Here is a 26312-nt window from a genome sequence, read left to right as displayed (position 1 = left end):
CCGGGATCTTGACAGCCAGTATATCAAGTGCCACCCATTCTTTATGCTACAGTATCATGGGGCATAAGTTTAGTGAATTGGCAGGCCAAACAGAATTGGAAATGTTCAGCTTTATAATATGGTCTATTGATGAGCATACAATGAAATGTGTGTTGTCCATTCTTCTTATAATACGTGTATGTAATATTTATGTAATACAATATAATATATAATACAATATAAAATGTGCTGGCTTTTTATCCTGGGGATTGGCAGCACTGTGTGTATTAAGGCGCTGTGCAGCACCCGGGGCTCAGCATTAGGCTTCACTCCCTTTTTAATCCCACCTTCAGACTCCTCTGAGACTAGCCAATCGGAGTCTGGAGATAGGTTTTGGAGAAGAGTGAATCCTAATGCTGGAGAGTCCCAAGTCCTTAATACGCATATTGCTGCTAATCCCAGAAATAACCAGCAGGTACATATATCATAAACAGCAACATGTATGTTTTTTATGTGCCAAGTGCCCCCCCTCCCCTGCACTGTGTGGTCGGCACTGCAGCCGCTGTTGCGTTATATGTATGTTTCAATCCAACCTATAAAATCCTAACTATTGCTCACATCTAGTATACTAATGTACAATATCAGAAATTTGCTTCACATTTGTGCCTGAAGTTCCCCAAAATTCACTCATGTAAAAATCACTTCTACTTGTCATTAGGGATGTACGCCGGACCATTTTTGCTGGATTTGGATTTGGTTCTATTTCATCGGCTGGCTTTGGATTTGCCAAACTGCCATGATTGGCTTGGGATTTAAATTTGGATTTTTTTCAAAAATTGACAAAAAATAAAATCACTTAATTTTTGCCTTTTTTGGTCCCTAGAGTATTATTAACCTCAATAACATTAGTTTCCAGTCATTTGCAGACAATTTTGACCAGCTTACAGCTCACAATGTTGTTTTCATCCACTTAAGGCCAAAGTCTGCTGCGAGCTGGCTGGTTTACTAAGCAACAGAGCAGCGGCACAAACACACGGCAGTTTATAGCATATCTATTAAACACTGACACACAGTAGTGGAAGAAATGAACGATAGTGCAAGATGGAATCCAGCACCATTCTTTGGATGGTCACCGTCTCAGATTAAGTTACCGTAGAGGTGTCACAAATGTTGGGCAATTCATTTAGACCCAACCAGATGTCAAAATGTTACGTAGACTTATCTGCATCACTACTAGGTATTTTGGGAAAGGTACGTTTTTTCATGGCTGCTGCCGAAGAAACTGAAGGAGACATTGAAGTGCCATGTGTCACTGGAGCTGCCAACTTGCTCACCAGGAGCTCTTTGCATCTCTTAAGATCTGGGTCAGTTGGAAAGAAAGGCATAGCATATGACTTAACAAACCTAGGATCAAGTATGGTCACCAAAATGTAGTGATCCGATTTCAAGATATTGGCAACCTGTGTATCCTGGCGAAGTGAATCAAGGACTTGATCTACAAATCCGGCATACTTTGCGGATTCACTTTGTTTAATCTCCTCCTTCAATTTCTCTAGCTGCTTTTCCAAAAGCCTAATTAGGGGAATCACCAGGCTCAAGCTAGCAGTGTCAGCACTCACTTCACAGGTGGCTAATTCAAGCCACAATTAGTCTGGAGTGTGGATGGACACAGCACAGCAGAGTATAGCACAGTTTGCCCTTATACAGTCAGGGGCAGATTTATTAAGCTCGGTGAAGAGATAAAGTGGAAGGTGATAACGCTCCAGCCAGTCAGCTCCTAACTGTCATTTTTCAAACCCAGCCTGTAACATGGCAGTTAGGATCTGACTGGCTGGTCATTTATCACCTTTCACTTTATCACTTCACTGAGCTTAGTAAATCTGCCCCTCAGTCACTATACTGCACAGCCAGAATAAAATTGGTGTCTGGGTGGACACAGCACAGCAGAGTATAACCCAGTGTGCCCCTATATATACAGTCAGTCACTACTGCACAGACTCAATTAGTCTGGATTGCTACAGCACAGCCTAAACAGCAGAGTGTAGCACAGCAAACAGCAGCGTGCATTGAGTGGAATGACGTCCGGCCGTGGCACCTTAAATGGAATCCAAGTCCCGTGAGAATCCGATGCTGGGAAGATGGCGTTTGGCCTCGATGCAGAATCCGGGTCTGGTGGGACCACATGAGCCACGGCTCAGGTGCGCTCGGATTCACATCATTTGGAGCAGATTGGATTCTGTGGAATCTGAACTCCACATCCCTAGTTGTCATAACCTATTTTGGCTAAGGTTGCCTTGCTTACTATCTTTTAACATTTGAACCCAAAGTATAAGTGAAAAAACAGTAATGAAAAATAACTATCACTTTCTCTCACAGTATTTTGAAGAACACAACATATTTTTTCCTACAGGCTTTTCATCTCCATTTATTTCTCAAGTCATAGAATAACCTACATTGTACAGTGACAGGGAGAAGTGCTCATCATAAATACTGTACAAACAAACAAAAAATAGACCTCAGAGTTCTAAAATCTATGTCAGTACAGCTTCATACTCCCAGTTGGTTATACTAACAGGATTAAATAAGTCTCAGAACCAACAATTGTTTCCTTATTTACAGTATTTTAGCCACACAGCTTAGAGTAGTTCTTTCATCTAAGCTCTGTTCAGTGTGAGAACACAATTCTCCACAGACAAGAAAGACAGCTAAAGTAGGTAAGAGATGGAGTTATCTCCCCTTGTGAACACTTGCTAACTATTAAATTAATCAGAATCGAAAGGTAAAAACCAAATGGATTTTTCTAATTCCCATTTCCATATGTAAATAATATGCTTGAGGTATACTTAATCTTCTTTCATAAGGGCTCCTCATTTATCTATATATTATTATTATTATTATTATTATTACTATTATTATTATATTGTTTGTTATACATACTTACCTACTCTCCCGGAAGCTGCAGGAGGCTCCCGTTTTTTTGGGTAGCCCCCTGCTCCCCCGGAAGAGTGGGCAGGTCTCCCATATCCTGCTATCACCCTAGTGATGCAGTCAGGATGGAGAGATAATCTCCCGTATTCGTGGGTCCGTCGGGTGGGGAAGGGGTTAAAATGATGCAAATTGCATCATTTTAGCCCTACCCCCTTCCAGCGGACCCACAAATCACGGTATTTTCTGATGTGGGGGAGGGGCCTGGTGATGTTACAGCCCGGCCCCACCCCCCGAAGACTCCTGCAGCGTCTCCTCTCCGGGCTTCACCCGGAGAGGAGAAATATAATGTAGGCAAGTATGTTGTTATTAGAGATGTGCACCGGAAATTTTTCGGGTTTTGTGTTTTGGTTTTGGATTCGGTTCCACAGCCGTGTTTTGGATTCGGATGCATTTTGGCAAGACCTCCCTGAAATTTTTTTGTCGGATTCGGTTGTGTTTTGGATTCGGGTGTTTTTTTTCAAAAACCCTCAAAAACAGCTTAAATCAAGAATTTGGGGGTAATTTTGATCCTACAGTATTATTAACCTTAATAACCATAATTTCCACTCATTTCCAGTCTATTCTGAACACCTCACACCTCACAATATTATTTTTAGTCCTAAAATTTGCACTGAGGTCGCTGGACTAAGCTAAGCGACCCAAGTGGGCGGCACAAACACCTGGCCCATCTAGAAGTGGCACTGCAGTGGCAGACAGGATGGCACTTAAATAAAATTGGCCCCAAACATCACATGATGCAAAAATAAAAAAATAAAAAAGAGGTGCAAGATGGAATTGTCCTTGGGCCATCCCACCCACCCTTATGTTGTATAAACAGGACATGCACACTTTAACAAACCCATCATTTCATCCACAGGGTCTGCCACACGACTGTGGCTGAAATGACTGGTTGGTTTGGGCCCCCACCAAAAAAAGAAGCAATCAATCTATCCTTGCTCAAACTGTCTCTACAGAGGCAAGATGTTCACCTCATCATCATCCTCCGATTCCTCACCCCTTTCACTGTGTACATCCCCCTCCTCACATAGTATTAATTCATCCCCACTGGAATCCACCATCTCAGGTCCCTGTGTACTTTCTGGAGGCAATTGCTGGTGAATGTCTCCACGGAGGAGTTGATTATAATTCATTTTGATGAACATCATCTTCTCTACAGTTTGTGGAAGTAACCTCATACGCCGATCGCTGACAAGGTGACCGACTGCACTAAACACTCTTTTTCGGAGTACACACTGGAGGGGGGGCAACTTAGGTAAAATAAAGCCAGCTTGTGCAAGGGCCTCCAAATTGCCTCTTTTTCCTGCCAGTATACTACGGACTGTCTGACGTGCCTACTTGAATGCTGTCACTCATATAATCCTCCACCATTCTTTCAATGGTGACAGAATCATATGCAGTGACAGTAAACGACATGTCAATAATCGTTGGCAGGTCCTTCAGTCTGGACCAGATGTCAGTTTTCGCTACTGACTGCCCTACATCACCGCCAGCGGGTGGTTTTGGAAATCTGATCCTTTTCCTGGCAGCTCCAGTGGCGGTAGAAAATGAAGGAGGAGCTGTTGGTGGGTCACATTCTGCTTGACTTGACAAGTGTCTCACCAGCAGGTCTTTGAATATGTGCAGACTTGTGTCTGCCGGAAAGAGAGATACACCGTAGGCTTTAAACCTAGGATCGAGCACGGTGGCCAAAATGTAGTGCTCTGATTTCAACACATTGACCACCCGTGAATCCTGGTTAAGCGAATGAAGGGCTCCATCCACAAATCCCACATGCCTAGCGGAATGGCTCCATTTTAGCTCCTCCTTCAATCTCTCCAGCTGCTTCTGCAAAAGCCTGATGAGGGGAATGACCTGACTCAGGCTGGCAGTGTCTGAACTGACTTCACGTGTGGCAAGTTCAAAGAGTTGCAGAACCTTGCACAACGTTGAAATCATTCTCCACTGCGCTTGAGTCAGGTGCATTCCCCCTCCTTTGCCTATATCGTATGCAGATATATAGGCTTGAATCGCCTTTTGCTGCTCCTCCATCCTCTGAAGCATATAGAGGGTTGAATTCCACCTCGTTACCACCTCTTGCTTCAGCTGATGGCGGGGCAGGTTCAGGAGTGTTTGCTGATGCTCCAGTCTTCGGCACGCGGTGGCTAAATGCGGAAAGTGGCCCGCAATTCTTCGGGCCACCGACAGCATCTCTTGCACGCCCCTGTTGTTTTTTTTTAAAAATTCTGCACCACCAAATTCAATGTATGTGCAAAACATGGGACGTGCTGGAATTTGCCCACATGTAATGCACGCACAATATTGGTGGCATTGTCCGATGTCACAAATCCCCAGGAGAGTCCAATTGGGGTAAGCCAATCTGCGATGAGGTTCTTCAGTTTCCATAAGAGTTCGTCAGCTGTGTGCCTCTTATGGAAAGCGGTGATACAAAGCGTAGCCTGCCTAGGAACGAGTTGGCGTTTGCGAGATGCTGCTACTGGTGCCGCCGCTGCTGTTCTTTATGCGGGAGGCAATACATCTACCCAGTGGGCTGTCACAGTCATATACAGGTTGAGTATCTCTTATCCAAAATGCTTGGGACCAGAGGTATTTTGGATATCGGATTTTTCTGTATTTTGGAATAATTGCATACCATAATGAGATATCATGGTGATGGGACCTAAATCTAAGCACAGAATGCATTTAAGTTTCATATACATCTTATACACACAGCCTGAAGGTCATTTTAGCAAATATTTTTTTTAACTTTGTGCATTAAACAAAGTGTGTGTACATTCACACAATTCATTTATGTTACATATACACCTTATACACACAGCCTGAAGGTCATTTAATACCATATTTTTAATAACTTTGTGTAGTAAACAAAGTTTGTGTACATTGAGCCATCAAAAAACAAAGATTTCACTATCTCACTCTCACTCAAAAAAGTCAGTATTTTGGAATATTCCGTATTTCGGAATATTTGGATATGGGATACTCAACCTGTAGTCCTGAGTCTGCCCTGCTCCACTTGTCCACATGTCCATGGTTAAGTGGTCATTGGGTACAACTGCATTTTTTAGGACACTGGTGACTCTTTTTCTGACGTCTGTGTACATTCTCGGTATCGCCTGCCTAGAGAAGTGGAACCTAGATGGTATTTGGTACCGGGGACACACTACCTCAAGAAATTCTCTAAGTCCCTGTGAACTTACGCCGGATACCGGACGCACGTCTAACACCAACACAGCTGCCAAGGCCTGAGTTATCCGCTTGCAACAGGATGACTGCTGTGATATTTCATCTTCCTCGCAAAGGACTGTTGGACAGTCAATTGCTTACTGGAAGTAGTACAAGTGGTCTTCCGACTTCCCCTCTGGGATGACGATCGACTCCCAGAAGCAACAACAGCAGCAGTAGACATTACACTCAATTATCCATCGGAGGAATCCCAGTGAGGATTGGACTCGTCAGACTTGCCAGTGACATAGTGGTGTGGTTTGCAGGAACTTGGGTACAAGAGGAAGGGATTTAGTTGGCAGTGGACTGCTTCCGCTGTCACCCAAAGTTTTTGAACTTGTCAATGACTTCTGATGAATGTGCTCCATGTGACATATAAGAGAGGATGTTCCTAGGTGGTTAACGTCCTTACCCCTACTTATTACAGCTTGACAAAGGCAACACACGGCTTGACACCAGTTGTCCGCATTTCTGTTGAAATAATTCCACACCGAAGAGGTGATTTTTTGGGTATTTTGACCAGGCATGCCTTATTCATCCCATGGACAACAGGTGTCTCCCCGGGTGCCTGACTTAAACAAACCATCACACCATCAGATTCCTCCTTGTCAATTTCCTCCTTAGCGCCAGCAACACCCATATCCTCATCCTGTTGTACTTCAACAGTGACATTTTCAATTTGACTATCAGGAACTGGACTGTGGGTGCTCATTCCAGCACTTGCAGGGGGCTTGCAAATGGTGGAAGGAGCCACCTCTTCCCGTCCAGTGTTGGGAAGGTCAGGCATCGCAACCGACACAATTGGACTCACCTTGGGGATTTGTGATTTAGAAGAACGTACAGTTCTTTTCTGTGCTTTTGCCATCTTAACTATTTTAATTTTTCTAGCGGGAGGATGAGTGCTTCCATCCTCATGTGAAGCTGAACCACTAGCCATGAACGCAGGCCAGGGCCTCAGCCGTTCCTTGCTACTCCGTGTCATAAATGGCACATTGGCAAGTTTACGCTTCTCCTCAGACGCTTTTAATTTAGATTTTTTGGTCATCATTTTACTGAACTTTTGCTTTTTGGATTTTACACGCTCTCTACTTTAACATTGGGCATCGGCCTTGGCAGACGACGTTGTTGGCATTTCATCATCTCTGCCATGACTATTGGCAGCAGCTTCAGCACTAGGTGGAAGTGGATCTTGATCTTTCCCTATTTTACCCTCCACATTTTTGTTCTCCATTTTTTAATGTGTATAATTAATTCATTATATGCCAGTAATATTATTATATCAATAGCAATGGCCTACTGTACTGTACAACTTTATACTGTTGGTCACCAAAATGCTGCACTGTACTACTAGATATACTGCTCACAAAAATGCAGCACAGATATGGAATGGATACTTGCAGTGACACAGAGCTGGAAGATACAGCAATGGCCTACTGTACTGTACAACTATATACTGTTGGTCACCAAAATGCTGCACTGTACTACTATATATACTGCTCACAAAAATGCAGCCCAGATATGGAATGGATACTTGCAGTGACACAGAGCTGCAAGATACAACAATGGCCTACTGTACTGTACAACTATATACAGTTGGTCACCAAAATGCTGCACTGTACTACTATATATACTGCTCACAAAAATGCAGCACAGATATGGAATAGATACTTGCAGTGGCACGGAGCTGCAAGATACAGCAATGGCCTACTGTACTGTTCAACTATATACTGTTGGTCACCAAAATGCTGCACTTTAATACTATATATACTGCTCACAAAAATGCAGCACAGATATGGAATGGATACTTGCAGTGACACGGAGCTGCAAGATACATCAATGGCCTACTGTACTGTACAACTATATACTGTTGGTCACCAAAATGCTGCACTGTACTACTATATATACTGCTCACAAAAATGCAGCACAGATATGGAATAGATACTTGCAGTGGCACAGAGCTGCAAGATACAGCAATGGCCTACTGTACTGTACAACTATATACTGTTGGTCACCAAAATGCTGCACTGTACTACTATATACTGTATACTACTTACAAAAATGCAGCACAGATATGGAATGGATACTTGCAGTGACACGGAGCTGCAAGATACAACAATGGCCTACTGTACTATACAACTATATACTGTTGGTCACCAAAATGCTGCACTGTAATACTGTATATACTGCTCACAAAAATGCAGCCCAGATATGGAATGGATACTTGCAGTGACACAGAGCTGCAAGATACAGCAATTGCCTATTGTACTGTACAACTGTATACTGTTGGTCAGCAAAATGCTGCACTGTACTACTATATATAATATATATATAGTATATACTGGTCACACAACAATGCAGCAGATATTGAGCACTGATGATCAGGATAATGTCTAGAACGGAGTCTGACATGGAGCTGCAAGCTACAGCAATGGCCTACTGTACTGTACTACTATAATTATATGCAGCACACTGAGCACAGATACAGTATTTGCAGCACACTGAGCACAGATATGGAGCTTTTCAGTCAGAGAACGTAGATATTTGCAGCACACTGAGCACAGATATGGAGCTTTTCAGGCAGAGAACGTAGATATTTGCAGCACACTGAGCACAGATATTTGCAGCACACTGAGCACAGATATTTGCAGCACACTGAGCACAGATATGGAGCTTTTCAGGCAGAGAACGTAGATATTTGCAGCACACTGAGCACAGATATTTGCAGCACACTGAGCACAGATATGGAGCTTTTCAGGCAGAGAACGTAGCCGCGTCCTCTCTGTTCAATCTCCAATGCACGAGTGAAAATGGCGGCGACGCACGGCTCTTTATATAGAATACGAATCTCGCGAGAATCCGACAGCAGGATGATGACGTTCGGCCTTGTTCGGTTTAACCGAGTAAGGTGGGAAGATCCGAGGCTGCCTCGGAACCGTGTAAAATAGGTGAAGTTCGGGGTGGTTCGGATCTCGACGAACCGAACCCGCTCATCTCTAGTTGTTATATATCACTTGTTTTGAAAGAGGGTTTTTGTCACACACATAGGTTAATGTTGTCGGAATCCAATTGACCAGTATGCTTTTGGAGCATGGGAGGCAGGGTGGTTTAAGAGAGGAGAGAGCCCATGTTCCCCTCCTCTCTGGCGGCAGCAATTGTAGACTCTGGCAGCTGGCTGTATGTCAGAGTATACTGTGCATGCACAGTGCTCTGAGAACAGGGTGTCCACTCCTTGTTCCTGGGGATATTTTTACTGCGCATGTGCAAATCATCGGGAATATGACTGCAGCGCAGTATTTGTCAGCAGCACCAGCGGCTGCTGCAAGACTCTGGAAGATTAAGTATAATTATATGGGTGCATAGTGTGCGGTGTAGACCCTCCTGGACCAAGGACACTGCACACCCCACACCCATTATAGATACGCCAGTGATGAGAGGGAAACCCACACAAATGAGCACAGTATACAGGCTCCACACAGATTAGACGGGTGTAGTAGGGTATGCCGGTGGTCAGGCTCCCGGCGACCAGCATACCAGCGCCGGAATCCTGTCTGCCGGCATACCGACAGCTGGGCGAGTGCAAATTAGCCCCTTGCGGGCTCGCTGCGCTCACCATGCTGCAGGCACGGTGGCACACTACTAGCGCCTCTCTATCTATTCTCCCTCCATGGGGGTCGTGGACCCCCAAGAGGGAGAAGAAGTGTCGGTATGCCGGCGGTCGGGCTCCCGGCGCCGGTATGCTGGTCGCCGGGAGCCCGACCGCTGGCAAACTGAAGACCACCCAGATTAGACCCTAGATGGGAGTTGCACTTATGACTTCGGTGAGGCAGTATTGATAACCACTATGTTAAAGTGCTGTCCGCAAGGGATGCGAGGGAATAATATGAAAAGGTAGATATTAGCCTGAAAATTATAGCTTCGCAGATACTGTACAAATATGCAAAACACCAAGCTAAAATAAAATAAATACAAATAACTTATATCTACAGTGGTGCTTGAAAGTTTGTGAATACTTCAGAATTTTCTATATTTCTGTTGAACTCAGATTTTTCAGTCCTAAATCTAGATAAAGAGAACCAAATCCAACAAACGAGACAAAATACCTAGACAAGCCCATTTTTGTATTGAGGAAAAAGATCTAATGTCACATATCTGTGAGTGGAAAAAGTATATAACCCTTTGCTTTCAGTATCTGGTATGACCCTCTTGTGCAGCAATAACTGCATGTAAACATTTCAGGTAATTATTGATTAGTCATGAACATCAGCTAGGAGGATTTTACCCCATTCCTCTGTACAAAACAGCTTCAACTCTGTTATGTTGGTGGGTGTCCTCCCAGTAACTGCTCGCATCAGTCCCTTCCACAACATTTTGATTGAATTAAGGTCAGGACTTTGACTTGGCCATTCCAAACTTTACATTTATTCTTCTTTAACCATTCTTTGGTCGAATGACTTGTGGGCTTTGGGTTGTTGTCTTGCTGCATGACCCATGTTCTCTTGAGATGCAGCTCATGGACAGATGTCCTGATATTTTCCTTTAGAATATTCTGGTATAATTCAAAATTTATTGTCCCATCAATGATGGCAAGTCATCCTGGGCCAGATGAAGCAAAACGGGCCCAAACCATTCTAAAGGCCCATACACAATAGACGATGTCGCTCTGTGAGCGACATCGTCTAATGTTTCCCCCTCTCGGGCCGGCCAGTTGGCGGCCGACTGTACACACAGAGCGATATGACCGCTCATATCGCTCAGTGACGTCACGCCTCCAGCAGCCCTGCATGCAGGTCGTGGACGACAGTCCAGATCCTGCATGCATGCCCTACAGACAGCAATAATGGTTGCCGACCCGCGGGGCCGCGCATCGGTCGTCGCTGGCGGCATACACACTTGACGATAAAATGAGCGACGTCGCTCAAGGAGGGGGAAAATGAGCAACGTCGCTCATTTTATCTTCAAGTGTGTATGGACCTTAAGACTCACAAGAGTCTTCTGTGGAGCAGGCAATTCTCTGTACAGTACATTAAAAAAAATACTAGCACAATTTGATCTTTTGAATGGGCACAACTGAATGACACATTTGCCCTTCTATGTAACAATCTTGAAAACATGCTGTGTGGAGGTACCATTGCTGATCTGAGGACAGCTTTGAAATACACCAGTTTAAGTCACATTATTGTTGCACAAGTAAAACAACTCTGACCACATACATCAATCTAAGCTGAGCAAAATGTATGTTGCCTATTACAAAACGTCTCAGCATGGACTCTACATTATCGTGCTTGTATTGTCATTTGTGTATCTACTGTAGTCACATGCAGTGACTTCTCTAGTAAATCCCATTTCTGCAGCTCAGCACGTCCCTTCAATATAATGCTCTGCTATTTCTCTCTGACTCTTTTGTTTGTGTAGTTCTCTGTGCTTCATGTTGGCAAACTGGTAAACAAGAGTTCAGATTGATTACTGTGTAATATAGTTGTTACTGGAGATAAGAAATCACATTCAGAACTCTATAGAAGGCAGTCTGTGCTTGTTTTATTTTTGTTCACTCTCAGTGTAATAGCTATATGGCTGCTTTGGGATGTTGGGGGTTGTAGTATAACAAATACAAAACCACATTTTAAATAACAAAATATTATTCTCAGAATATAATATTTTATTATTTTCTTTTTAACCTGCCTGCCAAGTTTGCATGATGTTGGGTGCTCCAGTGGTCTCCAAACATTTTTTTTAATCACAGCTCCCTACAGTATCATCATTTTTTTATGGCACCACTAGGCTATAAGTTTCTTATCGAGAAATTTAGAAATAAATATAAATTAAGTAAATTGTGTTTATGGATCATCCTTAGGTTTGATTGTGTGGTGAGGGGCAAGATTTGCTTCTGTTTGTCCACATATTTTATTGATTGACAGCCACAAGCACTGGTTTTGCCTATTATATTGACCATAAATAATTTGAATTGGTCCTGGACCAACAAGTCAAGGCACCCCTGCAAGTGTCTCGAGGTACCCTAGGGTGCCACAGCACACAGTTTGAGAATCAAAGGTGTACTCTCTTCTATGTGCAATCCATAGTGTTTTCATTTTGTTATTAGTTTTGGCTCTGAAACCATATTGTGTATTGGTTTTGGCTTTACTCTGAAACCATTTCCTTGTGTATTTTGATTTTAGTATTGGCTCATGATTTCATTAACATTGTCAAATACAGGTAAAATCATGTATTTTGTAGTGTGTGTGTGTGTGTGTGTGTGTGTTTAGTTTTTATTACTACTAATACCATTATTATAGTCATTTACAGTCCAATTTATAAATGAGCACCTCAAATATTTCAATACTTTCCTTTTTTTAAAAAAAATATTGTCCAAAGGCTATAATGAGCTAACTATGTAAACTAAGTGTTATAGCAGTGTTCAATGATTGAAACATCAACCCTCAAATTTGATTAGAATAATATAATAACTACTGTATGAGTAAGTAGAATTGATTTTATTGATGAAGAGTAGAATATAAGAAATAAGAATTAATATTAGAAATTAAATCTGTAGGGGCCATATATTAAATTGATTTTTATAAGCTAGAGATGGAAGTAGGGTTTCAGAGCAAAATATTAAATTTATTAAATAAATAAACAGATTAGATTTGATTAAAAAGATTATAATTAATTGCCTTTTGAAAGGAAACCCGGACTGGAGAGCTTACTAGCCTCTGTAGAGAACAGTGGTTGTGGTGAGAAAGAGGTGTTCCATACAGTGAACCTCACCTGCAGTGCACCATGGAGGTCATTCCGAGTTGTTCGCTCGCAAGGCGATTTTAGCAGTATTACACACGCTAAGCCGCCGCCTACTGGGAGTGAATCTTAGCTTGTTAAAATTGCGAACGATGTATTCGCAATATTGCGATTACAAACGTCTTAGCAGTTTCAGAGTAGCTTCAGACTTACTCGGCATCTGCGATCAGTTCAGTGCTTGTCGTTCCTGGTTTGACGTCACAAACACACCCAGCGTTCGCCCAGACACTCCTCCGTTTCTCCAGCCACTCCCGCGTTTTTTCCGGAAACGGTAGCGTTTTTTCCCACACGCCCTTAAAACGGCCTGTTTCCGCCCAGTAACACCCATTTCCTGTCAATCACATTACGATCGCCGGAGCGAAGAAAAAGCCGTGAGTAAAAATATTATCTTCATAGCAAAATTATTTGGCGCAGTCGCAGTGCGGATATTGCGCATGCGCACTAAGCGGAAAATCACTGCGATGCGAAGAAATTTACCGAGCGAACGACTCGGAATGAGGGCCCATGTTTTGCCCAATTGCTTACTTTGCTTACCTGAGTAAGATGATGCTTAATACTCTTGTTTTTCTGTAATGGCTATCACCATTGCAACATTGCAACGAGTGCAAGCCTTTCTTCCAGGACCGTAAGTAGGTGTTTGCCAGTGGCGCCTGGCACACAGCACAGATGCAGCACCTGCTTAGCTACGCCGCACTGTGGGGTCCGTGTCCCCCCGCTATCACTGCTTTGCTGCATTGCCCAGCTACCTCTTCTCATATAGGTAGCCAGGCAGTGCTGCAGCTCCTCCTCCACTTCCCCCGTGTGCTGAGAGTGATGACGTCTCTTCCAGCCCACCCACAGCCCACCCACAATACCATGTGCTGCAAAGAGCGCAGCATCTGGCAGGAAAGAAGAGAGGAGAGGCCTGCCGGCTGGTCACAGGTAAGTATAATACTTACTCTCTCTTTCTCTGAGGGGTAAATTTACTAAGATGGGAGTTCTATTTAAGATGGGATCAGTGGCGTAACTGGAAGTTTTTCTCCCCCAAGCCAAAAAATTCTTCGGCGCCCCCCCCCCACCCCCCACCCCCCCAATCCCCCATCCCCCATAATTGGCACCATGAAAGGGACAAACATGCACGCGACGAAGGCGTGCTCCGCCAAAAAGGGGTGTGGCTTCGTTGGAAGGGGGCGTGGCTTTGCATAAAGGGGCGTGGTATTGCAGGAAAAGACTTCCTTATACCCCAGTTTTGCAACCTGCACGCCCAGACGTTAGCCACCACTGGAAAGAAAAATAATCCTGATTCATGCCCCTTACATTATTTGTCATTTTTCCTCCTTATAGTAATGCCCAGTATACATTATGCCACATACTGCAATGGCCCTTAGACATTATTCCACGCACAATAATGCACATGACACAATATGCACACACCATAATGCCCCCAACACATTATGCCACACACCGTAATGCCTGTGACACATTATGCCACACACCGTAATGCCTGTGACACATTATGCCACACACCGTAATGCCCATTACACATTAAGTCCTACAGTAAGGCTTCTAATTACTTTTAAATTACCTGCTCATTGCCAGGGGTTTCATGCTCTTGGTTCCATGCACGGTGCCAGGGGTTTTCATGCTCAGGGTGTCATGCTCGTTGCCAGGTGTTTCATGCACTGGGTGTCATGCTCGTTGCCAGGAGTTTCATGCACTGGGTGTCATGCTCGTTGCTAGGGGGTAGTGCTTGTTGCTAGGGCTGTGCTCCCAGTGCCACATATGTCCCCAGTGCCACATATTCCCCCACGGTGCCAGGTACTCTCATGCCCCCAGTGCCAAATATAGCCCCCCCCTCCCCCAGTGCCACATATGCCCCCAGTGCCAGATATTCCCCCACAGTGCCAGGTGCTCACGTGCCCCAGTGCCAAATATAGCCCCCCCCCATGTGCCAGGTACACATGCAGTGCCATATATCCCCCTCAGTACCCCCCCAGTGCCATATATTCCCCCTCAGTGCCATGTATGCCCCCACACTTCCCCCCAGTGCCATATATACCCCCTCAGTGCCATATATGCCCCCTCAGTGCCCCCTGTGCCATACATGCCCCCTTAGTGCCATATATGCCCCCTGTGCCATACATGCCCCCTCAGTGCCATATATGCCCCCTCAGGGCCCCTGTGCCATACATGCCCCCTCAGTGCCACATATGCCCCCTGTGCCATACATGCCCCCTCAGTGCCATACATGCCCCCTCAGTGCCATATATGCCCCCTCAGTGTCCCCTGTGCCATACATGCCCCATCAGTGCCATATATACCCCCTGTGCCATACATGCCCCCTCAGTGCCATATATGCCCCCTGTGCCATACATGCCCCCTCAGTGCCATATATGCCCCCTGTGCCATACATGCCCCCTCAGTGCCATACATGCCCCCTCAGTGCCGTATATGCCCCCTCAGTGTCATATATGCCCCCTGTGCCATACATGCCCCCTCAGTGCCATATATGCCCTCAGTGCCATATATGCCCCCTGTGCCATACATGCCCCCTCAGTGCCATACATGCCCCCCTCAGTGCCATATATGCCCCCTCAGTGTCCCCTGTGCCATACATGCCACCTCAGTGCCATATATGCCCCGTGCCATACATGCCCCCTCAGTGCCATATATGCCCTCAGTGCCATATATGCCCCCTGTGCCATACATGCCCCCTCAGTGCCATACATGCCCCCTCAGTGTCCCCCCCCTCCCTCCCCTCGCTGCTGTGAAGGAGGGACAAGGAGGGCACAGTGCGCGCCTCTCTCATGTCCCTCCTGCATCTCCGTCTCTCTGGTCTAATAAAGGAAGTGCCGGTTCGTGAGCCAATCAGAGCTCACGAACGGCACTTCCATTATTAGACCAGACGGACGGAGACGCAGGATGGACACTGGAGAGGCGCGCGCGGCGCGCTGTGCCCTCCGTGTCCCGTTACAGCAGGGAGGGAGAGGAGACAGCAGATTGACATGCGGACGCTCGTCCGCATGTCAATCTGCTCTAAATCAGTGGCGGCGCCCCCGCAGCCCCTTGCCCCCAAGCCACCGCGAGGGCTGCGGGGGCAGTAGTTACGCCACTGGATGGGATGTTGCCTGTAGCAACCAATCAGATTTCGGGTATTATCTTCTAGAAGGTGCTAGATACATTAGAAGTAGAATCTGATTGGTTGCTATAGGCAACATCCCATCTTAAATAGAACTCCCATCTTAGTAAATTTACCCATCTTAGTAAATTTACCCCTCTTTCTCTACTAGACTGTGCCTGTGTAATGTGTAAAAAGGGGACTCAGCCTGCCTAATGTATAAAAGGAGGACTCTGCCTGCCTAATGTGTAAAAAGGGGGACTCTGCCTGCCTAATGTGTAAAAAGGGGGAATCTGCTGCCTAATATGTGAAAATAGGGACTCTGCCTGCTGTAATGTGTTAAAAAGGGGGACTATGTCAGTTGTTGGGATTCCAGCATCGGGATTCCAACAGCCGGTAAATTACCTGCATCCCTGTGTATGGTGGTACTGTGTTTTGTTTCAATATTTTGGACAGACAGGGATTGAAGGTTGCAAGTACAGTATGATAGTGTGTACAGATGTGTACGCGCTTATTGGCACTGTGGTTGGGACTTACGATCAGAGGTGAGGATAATCGAAACATTGCTTCAAAAAAGTGATCGTAAAGGTGTGTATCTAGATTTTTCCTAGATTACAATAAATATCATTGTTGATATTTACAAAAACATAGTGCCTGCTAAATACACCACACATTTATTTTACCTCTGTGAGAATGTGCCATGAAAGTATGTGATTCATAATGGCCATGACACAGCAGCAATCAAAAAAGTTTTGTGTTAAAAAAAAAAATCAAAATACAGTATGTATCACACACACTGGAATGCACACTCTCGCACAAACTTAAATACACACTCTGTGTCTCTCACACACACTGACACACACTCTGGGGTAAATTTGCCAAAATTTGTGTTTGAGCCAATTGCAGCCGAGATCAATCTCGACTGACATCAGGCATTTAAAATTGCAACTTTTATAAAACAAATTTGGTAATTTCGAGTTTTCCAATGTCGAAAAACCAGAGCAGTGTTTTACGGGGGAGTTTTGTAAAACACTGCTGATCATGACACAATAAATCCCAGCTGGATCAGTGAGATCCGTGCAGGGCTTCATTGTGTAAAGTGTCTGAAAGAGTCTCGCACACACTAACACACACTTCATGTCTCTCACAGACGCTGACACACTCTGTGTCTTACACACACTGACACAATGGGGTAAATTTACTAAGATTCGTAATTCTCCCGATTTGGTGGGAGAATAATCACGAATGACATCGAAAGTGTAAAACTGCAACTTTTTGAATTTGTTACGATGGATTTACTAAGCTGCCGTATTTTGCCTTTTCGGGTTTTCCGATGTCGATGTCATTCGTTTTTTATTTCAGTTTTTTACGGCAGTGATTAGCAAAACACTGCCGACTTTTTTACAGTGAATCTCGGCCGGATCTGTGTGATCCGTGCTGGGGTTCATTTTTTTTTTTTTTTTTTTAATTAAACGCTGTAAAATCCAAAAAAAAAATTGCGTGGGGTCCCCTCTCCTAAGCATAACCAGCCTCGGGCTCTTTGAGCCGATCCTGGTTGCAGAAATATGGGGAAAAAATTGACAGGGGTTCCCCCATATTTAAGCAACCAGCATCGGGCTCTGCGCCTGGTCCTGGTTCTAAAAATACGGGGGACAAAAAGAGTAGGGGTCCCCCGTATTTCTAAAACCAGCACCGGGCTCCACTAGCTGGACAGATAATGCCACAGCCGGGGGTCACTTTGATATAGTGCCCTGCGGCCGTGGCATCAAAAATCCAACTAGTCACCCCTGGCCGGGGTACCCTGGGGGAGTGGGGACCCCTTCAATCAAGGGGTCCCCCCCCCAGCCACCCAAGGGCCAGGGGTGAAGCCCGAGGCTGTCCCCCCCCATCCAATGGGCTGCGGATGGGGAGGCTGATAGCCTTTTGTGATAATGAAAAGATATTGTTTTTAGTAGCAGTACTACAAGGCCCAGCAAGCCTCCCCCGCATGCTGGTACTTGGAGAACCACAAGTACCAGCATGCGATGGAAAAACGGGCCCGCTGGTACCTGTAGTACTACTACTAAAAAAATACCCAAAAAAAGACAAGACACACACACCTTGAAAGTAAAGATTTATTACATACATGCACACAAACATACATACATACTTACCTTATGTTCACACGAGGGTCTGTCCTCTTCTCCAGTAGAATCCAAGGGGTACCTGTTGAATAAATTCTACTCACCAGATCCCGGGTCCCAGGGTCCTCGGGGCATCCGTTTGTAATCCACGTACTTGCATAAAATAAGAAAACGGAAAGCCGAGCCACGAACTGAAAGGGGCCCCATGTTTTCACATGGGACTCCTTTCCCCGAATGCCAGAAACCCACTCTGACTTCTGTCTAAGTGGGTTTCTTCAGCCAATCAGGGAGCGCTACGTTGTAGCACCCTCCTGATCGGCTGTGTGCTCGTGTACTGTCTGACAGGCGGCACACGGCAGTGTTACAATGTAGCGCCTATGCGCTCCATTGTAACCAATGGTGGGAACTTTCTGCTCAGCGGTGACGTCACTTTAGGTCAACCGCAGGGCAGAAAGTTCCCACCATTGGTTACAATGGAGCGCATAGGCGCTACATTGTAACACTGCCGTGTGCCGCCTGTCACTCAGTACAGAAGCACACAGCCGATCAGGAGAGTGCTACAACGTGGCGCTCCCTGATTGGCTGAAGAAACCCACTTAGACAGAAGTCAGAGTGGGTTTCTGGCATTCGGGGAAAGGAGTCCCATGTGAAAACATGGGGCCCCTTTCAGTTCGTGGCTCGTGTGTCCGTTTTTTTATTTTAATCAAGTACCTGGATTACAAATGGATTTGAAGAGGACCGATCTACACTGGATTTTGTGAGTATAATTTTTTCTACAGGTACCCCATGGATTCTACTGGACAAGAGGACCGACCTGCGTGTGAACATAAGGTAAGTATGTATGTATGTTTGTGTGCATGTATGTAATAAATCTTTACTTTCAAGGTGTGTGTGTCTTGTGTTTATTTGGGTATTTTTTTAGTAATAGTACTACAGGTACCAGCGGGCCCGTTTTTCCGCCGCATGCTGGTACTTGTGGTTCTCCAAGTACCAGCATGCGGGGGAGGCTTGCTGGGACTTGTAGTACTGCTACTAAAAACAATATCTTTTCATTTACAACAAAGGCTATCAGCCCCCCCATCCGCAGCCCATTGGATGGGGGGGGACAGCCTCGGGCTTCACCCCTGGCCCTTGGGTGGCTGGGGGGGGGACCCCTTGATTGAAGGGGTCCCCACTCCCCCAGGGTACCCCAGCCATGGGTGACTAGTTGGATTTTTGATGCCACGGCCGCAGGGCACTATATAAAAGTGACCCCCGGCTGTGGCATTATCTGTCCAGCTAGTGGAGCCCGGTGCTGGTTTTAAAAATACGGGGGACCCCTACTCTTTTTGTCCCCCGTATTTTTGGAACCAGGACCAGGCGCAGAGCCCGATGCTGGTTGCTTAAATATGGGGGAACCCCTGTCAATTTTTTCCCCATATTTCTGCAACCAGGATCGGCTCAAAGAGCCCGAGGCTGGTTATGCTTAGGAGGGGGGACCCCACGCAATTTTTTTGGGGGGAAAAAAACACTTTCCCACCCCTTCCCACTGATAGACATGCACGGATCTCATGGATCCCTGCATGCCTATGCAATCACGAATATAAAAAGCAGGTCTGCTTTTTTTTAGCACTTTTTTGCGATTTGTAATTTTTCACGGCAGTGTTTTCCTCTTTGGAGATTTGCACTTTTTAGTAAATGACCGAGTTCTACTAATTTGCTGGTGTATTTTGACCGATGGTGTATTCATTCGTATTTTTTTACAACTACTTCCAAAAAAATACGAATGCCCTCATCTCTGCCGTGATTTGAGTTTAGTAAATTACCGAGATGACACTTTGAAGAAAAAACGGCATCTCGGTCAAAATCGGGACCTTAGTAAATTTACCCCAATCTCTGTGTCTCTCGAAACTGAAACACACTGTGGGGGTCATTCCGAGTTGATCGCTAGCTGAAAATGTTCGCTGCGCTTAAGTAAAAAAAGGCACTTCTGCGCATGCGTATGCGGCACAGTGCGCATGCGCAACGTACTTTCACAATGGCCGATGTATTTTTACACATGGTCTAGCAAAGCTTTTCAGTCGCACTGCTGGCCACAGAATGATTGACATGAATTGGGCATTTCTGGGTGTCAACTGACCATTTTCAGGGAGTGGGCGAAAAAACGCAGGCGTGCCAGGAAAAACGCAGGCATGGCTGGGTGAACGCAGGGCGTGTTTGTGATGTCAAAACAGGTACTGAACAGTCCGAAGTCATCGCAAGCGCTGAGTAGGTCTGGAGCTACTCTGAAACTGCACAAAATAATTCTGTAGCCGCTCTGCAATCCTTTTGTTTGCACTTCTGCTAAGCTAACATACACTCCCAGAGGGTGGCGGCTTAGTGTTTGCACGACTGCTAAAAACTGCTAGAGAGCATACAACTCGGAATGACCCCCTGTATCTCTAATTCACACTGATAGTCTGATACACACTCTGTCACACAGTTGAGGAGTTCCAACTATTTATAAAGGAAACTCCTAAGCATTACAGCACTATCAGTCCTGCCAGTGAGATGTACAGTAGTTAATTTACTGGGTGTCAGGATCCCAGTGGTCAGGAGACCTACGCTGTAATCCCAAAAGCTGGTGAAATGCTGCCAGCCAAAGCTCATAGTTAGCACTCGTGTGCTGGCCCACGCCACCATCCGAGGGGGAATATAATAGTGTGGGCCCGAAGTGCGGCGAACGCAGCAAGCCCGCGAGGTGTCTAGCTGTGCTCACTGCCGGGATTCTGTCTGTCATGATTCCGACGTCGATCTCCTGACCGACGGTATTACATACTGGACACCTGCCAATAACTATAGGGTGAGTGCAGACGAGGTCTTTAAATTTAAACTGGTTGTCCATCTACTCCAGTGGTTCTCAAACTTGGTCCTCAAGACCCCACATAGTTCATGTTCCCAGTTCACATGTTGATCTTTAAATTGTGACATTTGGTCTTACACTTGTGCAGCTGCTGGGTGACCTTGAAAATGAGAACTGTTTGGGGTCATGAGGCCCGAGTTTGAAAACCACTGATCTAGTCCATCCCAAGACAGTCTAATAGTGACTTCACGGTGGGGACCCAGGAGCACTGTTTCATCAGCATTCAGTAGTTCAGGGGAGCAAGCCCTAGGAGGTAACTATAGTTGCTGTATACAAGCCCCTAAATGTACCTTCCTATAACCCTGAGAAGCCATTATGTTTTTAGAATGGTAAAAGAAGTAATTAGAACAGCTGATATGGCTATGACTTTATTTCTCTACATATATTAATAGCTATTGTTCCACTGTTGTACAAACCAAAACTAGAGATGTGCACCGGACATTTTTTGAGTTTTGTGTTTTGGTTTTGGATTCGGTTCCGCGGCCGTGTTTTGGATTCGGATGCGTTTTGGCAAAACCACCATGAAAATTTTTTGTCGGATTCGGGTGGTTATTTTTCAAAAACCCCTCAAAAACAGCTTAAATCATAGAATTTGGGGGTAATTTTGATCTTATAGTATTATTAACCTCAATAACCACAATTTCCACTCATTTCCAGTCTATTCTGAACACCTCACACCTCACAATACTATTTTTAGTCCTAAAATTTGCACCGAAGTCGCTGGATGACTAAGCAAAGCGACCCAAGAGGGCGGCACAAACACCTGGCCCATCTAGGAGTGGCACTGCAGTGTCAGACAGGATGGCACTTAAAAAAATTGGCCCCAAACAGCACATGATGCAAATAAAAGAGAAAAAGAGGTGCACTGTGGTCGCTGGACGGCTAAGCTAAGCGACACAAACACCTCAATATCACAGGAATTATTCATTCTTCTAATCAATGGTATTATTGGTCCAAATCACTGGAAGAAAATGACAAAATCACTGGAAGTATTTGTTCTAATCAATGGTATTATTGGTCCAAATCACTGGAAGAAAATGACAAAATCACTTGAATTATTCGTTCTAATCAATGGTATTATTGGTCCAAATCACTGGAAGAAAATGACAAAATCACAGGAATTATTCGTTCTAATCAATGGTATTATTGGTCCAAATTACTGGAAGAAGACTGACGTTTTTGGGATTATGGAGACATAATGTTTTTGAATATAAATCCTAAAGCAGGTGGTGTATTAGAGCAAAAGAGTGCAAGAGACCAGTCATGCAGTTTCTGAAATATTATGACAAAATGTTACTGTATTTCATAAGCACTCATTCCTAACTCTGCTAAGTACTGTTTGGTATACTGTATCTGGCTTCCATGAGGTAGTTGTCCATTATTTCAGCTTCCATTGACCTTTTTGAAAGCGGTAGAAGTTATCGATTCTATTTTTATTTTCCCCTATTTTTTATTTTCTCCTGCATAGCCCAGTAAAATGTTGCAATGTTAAGTATTGACTTGTGCCTTCTGGGGGTCCACTTCTTCACCAAGCCCAGCCAAATATCATCCTGATTCCTAACCCTCTGTTCCACGTTCTCTATGTACCCCATCTGTGTCACCCATGTCTGTCTACCCCTCCCTTTTAGATTGTAAACTCTCACGAGCAGGGCCCTCTTCCCTCATGTGGTTATATACTGTTGGTCACCAAAATGCTGCACTGTAATACTATATATACTGCTCACAAAAATGCCGCACAGATATGGAATGGATACTTGCAGTGACACAGAGCTGCAAGATAAAGCAATGGCCTACTGTACAACTATTTACTGTTAGTCACCTAAATGCTGCACTGTGTTGCCATATAGACCATTACATAACAATATAATTTAGTAGGTACCAAAGTTAGAACAAATTATGTAAATTAAATAATATGATTTATTACCCAATGTGATTTTAACCAGTTAAGAGTGTGTGTATATATATATTATTGTAAGGTATAACTTAAATAGGTTTGAATGTATTAGTCTTATGTTTTGAGAATTTAGTAGCATGTATTTCTGTGTGTTTTACTGCAAGATTATGGGTCATTATGTAAGAGACAGGTTTTCTCTGTGTAAGCCATATAGCCAGAATACACAATACATTGAGCATTACACAAATTCATCCCTTCCATGCCATTATTCATATCTGTATTAATCAAAGGATTAACGTCTGATCTGCGCTATACCAAGTACAATTAAATCAAAGTTTACATGATATGTAGATATATGTATACTGTATACTTGATTCACACACAGCAAATAAATGATCATAACTTGGTGGATAAAGTCAATAGGTCACCTAGCTCAGGTCTCATAATATGCAAACAGTTACTGGTATGAACAGGGTACATTGGAATTCACAATCAAAGATCTTCATACCTTTAGAGAGTACATCAACCAGCTGGCCTATTGTCCAGTTATACTGCTGGCCAGAGGCAATGATAATATAGGATCAAACGCACTATAAACAGGTCACAATCATTTATGCTAACACCCTAGGGCCTAGGCGAAATAGATCGTTTACACATCCATACAAAGGTAGATCTCTGATGGATAAAGGAATACCAAACTTTATGATCCCAAAATTCTCTACATGCTCACCACCGTGGGACGGAGTTAGCAGAGAACGTTTTATTACACTTTGGAATCTGTCAAAACCTATAATTATGTACTCCATTGGAAACTGTGGGCATATACTAGTTTTGAATTGGTAGAATATAGGATATAAGGGGCAGTCTGATAGATAGAGAGTTAGAAGGAGAGGAGGAAGGAACAAAGTCCAGAGGGAGTCAGGATCCTAAGACGGTAGCTATGAATTATGCCCTCACATATTCTTGCAAGTGTATAGTATGTGTATTAATTGTTTAAGTTTGTAAAACTGTTTGTGTTTTATGTATGTACCATGGTTAAGGAAGTTTAGATAAATTATAAGATTTATTATCATTGTGTTATCTTATCTTGTAATTTGTATCACCTATAATAAATGTACTAGACAAAATAGAGCTGGTATTCCAAGTCTTGAACTCATTTTCGGAATCACTAAAGTTATACATGAAATCTGCATATATTATATAAGGCTCTGCAAGTTGGGACAACTGACTTGTAGTCAAAGTATAGTACTTATATGTTCAATGAGCCAGGATTATATATCTCTGTAAAGTATATTTAGGCTTTGCCTGGAAATATTTCCTGGACAGTAGAGATATAGCTCCTTTAATCTGAGCCAATCACAGGTATGAAAATAGGAACGTCCACGCATTACATATTGTGTGATTGGACCAGTACTAAACATCACCCCTTTTGTTATGAGCCCACCTATTTGTAAGCCTATTATAATATATTTGCAGATATAAAATACATAAACCATTATATCAATATATGATATAATAAATATATGTTATATAAGATTCCATAAATCAACATTGGCGACCACGGAAGGGACTTGGAATTATTCAGTATCAATTTTGACTAAATACAATATTTAGGGGCAGCGCAAGGGCTATAAGCCCGCTGGGCAAAATACAAGATCACAGTGGAATAAGTTGCAAATGACTAGAGAATTTTATTTTCTAAAAAAGGCCTAAAGTAAGAAATTAAAAAACACGGGTGTTAGAGTTTAACTTATCAGGCTAGCGAACAGATAAGGGAGGATACCACGTGCAAAATATAGGAAATATTGTTCCCAAATACTAAAAGTTTGTAATTCTCAGTGATAGAATACATATAACGAAAGGGAATAAATCTGTAAAATGGCTACAATGTCAAATATAGACAGCATTGTAGTGAAATACATCACAAAGCAAAAGTGTACAGACTTTGCTTGTGATGCCAAATTAAAAGAAAACCCATGGAGCTATGTCCAGGGTTTGTTTGATGATGAAATTAAATCATCAAAGAAAAGGAAACAGAAAGGAATAGCCATTGCAGGCTTGTATGCAGCCTGTTTGGCTATGGATGCTAAATTAAGCAGTTTAGCTAAAACCCTACAAAAATGTAGAGAAGAATCTAATTTAAAAGAAACAGAAAGCAAGGAAAAAATAGATCAGCTAAATATCCAAATTAAAACTTTAACAACACTTAATGACATGGGTAAAATCTCCCAGGATGAAGTGTTACAGAAACATAAAAATGCTCAGAGGGAATCCACAGAATGTAGGAGAGCTCTAACAGAGGTTACAACAGAGAGAGATGAGATAATAAGTGCATATAAAGTTATGCAGGGACAGCTCACAGAATGTATGAAAGGGAAAGCAATTGACCATACCCCTTGTGTGGACAGGGAGATGCAGCTTATGCAAGAGATATCTGTTCTGAAAGGACATATTGCTGCAAACATTAGGATAGGAACTGCAGCCACTGCCCCATATCCTATCTATGCATATGAAAGAGAACAATGGGACACAAATCATGAGGACAGAGAGGACTGCTGGGGAGAGGGGAATTCTACTGAATCTACCCTCAGGGTACCCATAGCAATGGGAGAGTTTGCAGAATCAGCAGCGAATAGGGAGTGCTCTATATTAATAGGCACAGATAGTAGTGATGAAGAAGTACAGACAGAAATTGAGGCACACAGGGCTCATAAACAGCCAGCATTCCTCACTGAGAGTAGGAACACCCTATTGGGATTCAATAGTGAAGGAGAGGCCATTCACTCAAGGGCCCCTAGTGCCAATCATCCCCCACAACCCATAAAAACACTTATGGGAGTGGCAGATATGATTGGAAAAATGAGTTCAGGAGAACACATCACCTCCCATGCAGCTAATGTCCAGCAGAGGTGTGAACTTCTAGGAATTAGAAATCTCACTGATCAGGTTAAGGTACTGCAATTAACAATTCCATTAGCTGCTTGGAGTGCTTTGACAGATTTGATTAAAGAAGGTAAAGGTACATATGAAGAAACTGTAGAGGAGCTACAAAAGATAATTAACCCTTCAGTAGCAGGCACAATGGTTGCATATGAAATCAAACAGCAAAGTGAGGAGAACCCATTAATATATGCAAACAGATTGTGGGCAGCATATAGTGCAGGAAACAGCAAAAATGACAACAGTCAGAAAAACAGCAAAGATTTCAAAAACTTGTTGGTGCATAACTCGCACCCCACAATTAAAGCTAAGTGTGAACACTTGATAGATACCGTAAAGCATAGCTATGATAAAATAATGGGATTAATGCAGCGGTCCTTTCAAGCAGTACAGGCCAGTAAG

Source organism: Pseudophryne corroboree, chromosome 2 (genome assembly GCF_028390025.1).
Source record: "Pseudophryne corroboree isolate aPseCor3 chromosome 2, aPseCor3.hap2, whole genome shotgun sequence".
In the NCBI taxonomy this organism is placed as follows: Eukaryota; Metazoa; Chordata; class Amphibia; order Anura; family Myobatrachidae; genus Pseudophryne; species Pseudophryne corroboree.
The sequence above is the reverse complement of the archived record's forward strand: the minus strand, read 5'-3'. Positions refer to the sequence as shown.